Source organism: Calypte anna, chromosome 3 (assembly GCF_003957555.1).
Source record: "Calypte anna isolate BGI_N300 chromosome 3, bCalAnn1_v1.p, whole genome shotgun sequence".
NCBI classification, from domain to species: Eukaryota; Metazoa; Chordata; class Aves; order Apodiformes; family Trochilidae; genus Calypte; species Calypte anna.
Genome location: NC_044246.1, coordinates 39607104 through 39614312, shown reverse-complemented (window position 1 = coordinate 39614312; position 7209 = coordinate 39607104). Strand labels below are relative to the sequence as shown.

Sequence of the window (7209 nt, the reverse complement as noted above, 5' to 3'; positions counted from 1 at the left end):
TTCCCGGCGGGCCCCTCGCGGCGGCGGCGGAAGTGGGCGGTGCGGGGTCGGTGTAAAGGTGTCTTTGCTTCGCTTCTCGTCCCCGGTCCCCGGTCCCGGTCCGCCGCCTTCAGCCGGCCAGCGGGCACCGTCCCCGTGGGGCAGCGGGACGTGGTGGCTCCCTTCGGATTTGGCAGTAGTGGGTTGGTAGCGCGGCTTCCCCCCGCTCTGGAGCGAGGCGTGGGTGCTCTCCTGAGGGTCTCCAGCCCCACCGGAGCCACCTGGGAATAAGTCCCGGAGTCACAGAACGGTTTGGGTTGGAAGGGGCCTTGAAGGTCATCTCCTTCCAACCCCCCTGCACGGCAGGGACACCAAAGCCGCATCCAACCTGGGCTTGAACGCTTCCAGGGAGGAGGCAACCGCAGCCTCACAGGGTCTGTGTCTCACCATCTTCACACTGAAGATTTTCTTCCTGATGTCTGACTTAAATCTGCCCCCTTCCAGTTTAAAGCCATCGCTGCTCTAGCAGGGCGGCTGCAGTTCCAGGGTGGGAGCTTCAAAAAGCAGGACCTGAAGCCAACGTTAAAGAAAATTCAGTGGAAGACGTTGGTAAATAATAATCATCTATCAACCTGCCTGTGAACTGAAGCACCTCCACCCACGGCTGAACAGCCCTTCAGCCCCAGATGCTCTGCAACATCTAACGCTGGGGAGGTGCTGCACTGGTGGAGTGTCTTTAGCAAGCAAGGAGGTACTGAAGGCAGAGCATTGCTATAGACCTTGGCTGGTATTTCCCTCTTTCTTTTAATATTTTCCCCATTTTAGCTTGAACACGCTTCTCAGCAGTGGCTGGATTTCCCCCTTTAAGGTGCTGACAGCCAGTTATGGCAGAAAAGCCTGTGCCCTTGACCACTGTATAAACAGAGCACTCTGCAGGTACATGGTAGCAGCCTGTTTTTTTTATCATTGGAGAAAGATGTGAGCTTGGAGTCTAGCAGCCCAAAAGGGCTGGGAGCAGATACCAGCTCCTAGATTTGAGAAAAAGAAACTGGAATCCAAGAAACTAGATCAGCAGCCTCGCTGGGAGGGGTTAAAGTGCAGTAGGGCCTGGCTGCTCCATGCTGGAGCATGACCCCACAGCAGTGCTCACAGAAGGGGAATGCCTCCAGTGCCCCTCTGCAAACCAGTGTGGTGGCCCAAGCCCACTTTCACCAGTGGTGTGGGCAGTGCACTCAACTTTGCTGTGTTTTTTTGTGGGCAAGGATGCTCCTTCCCTCTCACTAGCTCTGCATGGGCTTGTATATATGTGTTTGTATATAAAACCATGTGTAATATATGGTTGAACCCTTCAGCACAACCCTTTATGACAATAATAAGGGAACCAAGACATGCTTGGACAGCCCCTTATATCCACACCGAGTCAAACTGCAGATAGACCAGTGCCACATGACCACAAGGAGAAGGGTATGGAAATTGGTGGGGTACAGCTGAACCCCAGTTTCCATGAGGTTCATGGATGGGAGACACAAGCAGCCTTGCCTGGGATGGGCAGTGTGGGCTTCATTCCTCATGGCTGCAGGTACAAAGGCTCATCCAGGTACTCGAGGCTCCCACTAAAGTCTGGGGAAAACCAGGCAGTGCCCAGGATGAGCCCATCTGTTCAGCCATCTGGAGGGGTCCCATCTCGATCTGCCCATTGCTGCCTCTCAGCTTTAAAGAAAACCAAACATGCCAGACCTAAAGCACTCCATTAATTTTATATCCCAATCCACTTGACATCAGACCATCCCTTTGCATTTTGTCCCATCAGATGGGTGTCTGCTGCCTTCTCCCCAGCGGATCTCTTCTGCCCCAGATCCACCAGCAGGGAAGTCCTTGATTTGCTCCAGGACTTCAGCAAAATCCTGGTCCTTCTGTCCAAACACAGATGGGAGCTTGCTGTTACATTAAATGCAAGAGCAGCCCCTCTGCTGTCCTTGTGCTGTTAATTAAAGTGCTTTGCTTTTAAATCTGGCACTCCATTCCTACAGCTCAGCTCTGCTGCGATCCTGCATCCAACTCCTGCAAGCCAAAAACTCAAGCTGGATGATCTCCAGATAGTACCAAAAAACCTTTTTACAGCCATCCTTTCCCAGGATAATTACAGGCATAACTTACAGGGTAATAAACAAGGATAACGTTTTATCTGCCTGCAATAAAATTAATCCCAGTGATTTGTGTCACTCTGGTGGATTTGGGAGAAAATCCTCCCTTCTTCAACTGAATTTTATGGAAGAAAGGAAAAAATCAAGACCAAGCACTGATCTTGTCAGTCAGGTCACCATGCTGCTTAGAATGGAAGTAACTGGAATCTGCTCGTCCAAACCCAGCAAATCTTGGTAAAACTCTGAGTGCCCAGATCTCTGGTGGTGTTTTTTTAAGAATGTGAAATAAATCAAGATGTTTGGGCTGGTACCCAGCTGTCCACCCCCAGCAATCCTTCCTGACACCTTTGGCTGGTGTCATCTGTGTCCCTGTCCTTATTTTAAAAAACTTAATTCCCCAAGAGGTAGATGAAAATACAAGAGAGTTTTTTCTTGCAGGACATGTGCAAACTGATGCATATAGCCTCCTAATGCCAATGCTACCAAAAACACCTACCTGGGGTGCACAGAGAGCAACGTGCTGACAGCTGATCTGTCTGTGCCAACATTTCAGGTTATGTAGCCATAGAAACACCAACAACAGAAGGTTGAAATGGCCCAAATTTAAAAAAAATACGATTTTGCTCTCCCCGTGCCTGATGTCACCATCACACACGGGGTTTAGCAGCTTTAAGGGACATCAGACTGGACTGCACTGTGAACATAATAGTGAGCAACAACTGGAAAAATGCATCAGACCTGAACTTGTGCCTGGTCTTTATGCCTAAGAAACATAATGCCTTGTAAATACGCCTCATGAATAAAATAAATACATACAATAATAGTGATTTGCTTTGGCTTCATAACCTGAGAAGCCAATGCCAACATGAGATGCAGCTAGAAGTGCTGTCCCATCCTCCCTTTACTCCAGCCTTTCTCCCCATCCTGCTTTTGGCTCAGCTGGTGGGTTTTGGCTGGGACAGTTGGCTTTTGGATGGGCTCATTTCTGGCAGGCAAGCAGACAATGGCAAGGGGGGGTGAAACAGCTCTCATGGGTACCCAGAATCATCCCTTCATCTCCCTCTCATTTATTTCTTCCTTAGCTCTCCCGATTAAGATTCCCAATGAGGACATTTATTTTCCCATCTATCCTCTGTTTTTTCAGCCACTTCATCTATTTCCAATTAAATGACTCAGCCAAGCTGAGCAGGATCAGCAGATAATGAAAATCTGGGTGTATATGGAGGAAAAGACACAGCACAAATGCCAGGGAAATGTGCCCAGGAGGTAGCTGGAAAGCCAAGGTATGAACGTTTTAATTTACTGACTGGGAAATAGTAGAAAAAAATATAGGTTGTTTTTTTTTTTTCTCTCAACATAATATAAGTAGTAATGCAGATGCTTTACAACAGTTTCTGCATCACACTGAAAGATGGTGTCCCAGCTAAGTTTCTTTTTTTTTTGCCTTCAAGGTGAAGCAGCCTAATTTGTGGCATAAGGGTAGAGCAGGAGCAGCCTGAGGGCTTGGGTCTGCCAGGAGAAAGTCCTGGCCACCCTGAAAGGGCCTGGTTTGAGGGCAAGCATTTGATATTTTTCCTGATTTTATAAGGCTGCCCTCTGAAATGGTCTATTCCCAGTTTTGTTGTCTCTGGGTCTTGCACTTAGTAAAAGCACTGTTTAATATTCCTGATATGTATGTGTGTGTATGTAAAAATAAATATATCTATTATATATATATGATATGTATTTTTCTATATTATTTAAATATTTTAATGTTTAGACATTTATCTATAATATAAATATAAACATAAATCCAAGAATTCTATCATGGAAGAGTGCCCATACTGGTATTTTGCAACTAATTCATCACCCAGTAATTCACATGTAATCATTAATGTGAATAGTTAAAATGTTAATTTAAGTTAATGTAATAGTTAAAAATTCAAGACTGGAGTACTAACTAAAGAAAGCACAATCATGAAGTTTTCTTAATCCCAGGTAATGTGTGTAGACATCCAACAAAGCAGAAGGGATATAGAAAAGGAGAAAAGGAGGCTGAGGGGAGACCTTTCCACTCACTACAACCACCTGAAACAAGGGTGTAGCGAGGTGAAGGTCAGTCTCTTCTCCCAAGGTACAAGTAATAGAATGAGTAGAAATGGCCTCAGGTGCCAGGAGAGGTTTAGATTGGATATTAGGAAAAAAATTCTACACCAAAAGGGTTGTCAGGTCCTGGAACAGGCTGCCCAGCAAAGTGGCGGAGTCACCATCCCTGGAGGTATTTTAAAAACATAGAATCATAGAATGATCATGGTTAGAAAGGACCTTCAGGATCATCAAGTCCAACCACCTGTTCTGCATCACTGTAACCACTAAATTGTGTCCTGAAGCACCACTTCTACCTGGTGTTTCAATACCCCCAGGGATGGCAAATTCACCACCTCCCTGGGCAACCTGTTCCAATGCTTCACCACTCTTTTTCCTAATACCCAATCTGAATCTTATATATAGAAGCTAATATTTTTAATCACAAAGTACAGAACTAAAAGCATTTTAACTGAAATACAAAAAATGGTGCTTAGAGGCATGGTTTACTTGATTTGGGACTGCTGGGTTAACAGTTGCACTCGATGATTTTAAAGGTCTTTCCCAACCAAAACAATTGTGAGGTTCTATATTTTTATATAAATATATATTTATATAATTGCCATTAAATACATATTACTATATGTAATTATATATTCTAGAATTTATAGATTTTACATAGCATATATGTGGTTATAAGTGTGCATATGTAAGTAAATTTTATTATACATGAATCTATAAAATGTAGAATATTTACATAATTGTATGTAGTAATATATAATTAATTTTTATTTTAAATTAGGTTTCTGACACGAAGAGACAGTGCATGGTTGGGAAACAATAAAAATCCACCTCTCAGCCCCCTTGACTGGGGCAGGGGGGAGCACATTCCACCTGGGCTCCACTGCCTTCTCTTTGTCCAGCCAATGCAAACACCAATCTGACAGAATCCCAGGTTGCTCCGGGGTCTCATTTCCAGTGGCCAACACCCGTCTGCAATATTTCATAAATGAGAAGAAGCTTATCAGTGAGCACCACTGGTCTGGCTCTGATTTCCCCTTCAAACTGCCTCTGCTGGCTGGGGAGCAGTTGAATTAAAACAGCACATGCTGAACATAAGGCAAGAAGGATGTTAAGCATTGCATTAACAAATTTAATACCCCCAAAGAGATCAAAGGACTGCAACATGGGGTGCAGAAACCTGCCACTACATTTTCCAGAAATCTTTCCCAAGCATTTAGAAAAGTATAAAAATCAGTGGTCTGTGGTCAGCAGAGAAAGGCTGCTCCAGCTTTGAACCAGGCAGGATTTCCTGTCACAGGAGACTCCTGGAAGCATGGCTGAGCATCCCAGGCAAATGTTGAGGTTCTTCAGCCAATCATCATGTGTGCTTTTCCTTTTAATTTTTAAAAAAGTCAAATTAGAAGAAAAACTAAAGTAAAATAAAATTAGAACATAATAAAATAATTTTTAAATTATTATTTCTATGGCTTTCTCTTTCTTTTACATGTTTAAAGCAAGGACACACAGCGCATGTTTTGGACAACAGGTGAAAGCCATTGGATCAGAAAACAAGCCTGGCCACCCCTAAAAATCCCCCGTTAACAACCTCAGTGGGGACCATCTGGACGTTTTGGGTGCTCCAGCTTGGAGCTGCAGCACTCTTTCCAAGTGTTTTTGTAACATAGCAACCCAGGAGCACAACAGAGGCAGCAAGGGCAGGGTCTCCTGTTTTCAGGGCGGTTTCAGTGGCAGTGGGAATGGCTGGAGCTCCTCAGGGGTTCACAAGGTAATGGGGGTTATTTTTTCCGCAAGTAAGGCTGGACAAAAAGTCTGGAATAATTCAGTGTCTATTTTTAACTCTCTTCTTGCAATAATATTGCGTTGCCTGGCGCCTCGTGGCACGTCGGCATGTGAACTGCTCACATGTGACTCTCGGTGCAAGGCTGCACTGCGAGGGGCCTTCCCTTGGAATAACAAAGCCTTTTCTGGTCTGGAGATCTTGTCGTGGCAGAGGTGAAGGCAGGGTTTCTATATGTCCCACCCTGTGAGCTCCTTCTCCGCACACTGAAAGTCTTCCTGCTAGTTTTTCATAGAAGATCAAGTGCTGAGGACAAGTCCTTGCAGCAAAGGGGAGCCAGCTCTTGTCCTTATCACCAGCCGGTTGTCACCCTTTCACATTTGCTCCTGGGCATATTCCCACCGCTGTAATTAAGGGCAAATCAGGTGTCAGCTCGCTCTGTTGGACAGGGCCGTAGAAATTCTTGGCATGGTGCTCTTCCTTTTGGGGCTGGAAGCCAAGTTCTGGAGAGCTGGGAGGAAAACAGGATCGTTACGGCTGCAGCCGGGTCAGCCCTTCACCGCTTCCCCCCCCTGTTTTCCTCCAGGCTGGACCCAGGACCTAGTTCAGAGAAGGTGGCTGTGGTTGGACATCTGTGTGCAAACCCAGTAATGCCATGTGGGAAAAGCCGCCCAGTGCAGTGGTGGGCTCAGTCACATCTCTGTGTCAGGCAGGTTCCCTGCAACCGATGCGTGGGGGACCTTGGCACAGTGATGTCATGCTGGTGCTGCAGGGGCTGACATGGGCCTGGAGGTGACAGTAACACTTTGTGTCTGCAAAGGATGGGGCTGAACCACTGGATGGTGAGTCTCTCTGATAACCCCTAGAATCCCTGTTGAGGCTGGCTGGGGATGCCAACACCAAAATGTCTTGCTCTGGGGTTGATGGTGAAGCCAAGTGTGCAAGGAGGCTCTGCCAAAGAGGCACCAAGACCAGGCTGTTGGAATTCCCATGCCAGCAAGAGGGATGCAACAGGGAAGAAAAGTAAATACCATGAACCCTTCAAACATCAGGATGGGGAGGAGCAAAGGAGGCAGCTGCCTCCCTGACCTGTGTCCACACTTGGTGGCTGTAGCCTCTTCCTCCACACCAGTAGACCTGCTCCAGGGGCTCAAGGGATACAGCAGGGAGCACAAACCTTGTTCAAGATGGGAAATTGCACAGCCGTGGCCAAGCACGGTT

General features: G+C 46.3%; 1 long non-coding RNA gene across 1 annotated transcript; it reads left to right on the top strand.

Moving 5' to 3' along the window:
• The first annotated feature begins 83 nt into the window (after positions 1–83).
• Positions 84–5178, top strand: LOC115598145. The gene is made up of 3 exons (XR_003987424.1): positions 84–730; positions 3268–3406; positions 4990–5178. It is a non-coding gene; the product is annotated as an uncharacterized LOC115598145 (long non-coding RNA).
• The last annotated feature ends 2031 nt before the right edge of the window (positions 5179–7209 follow it).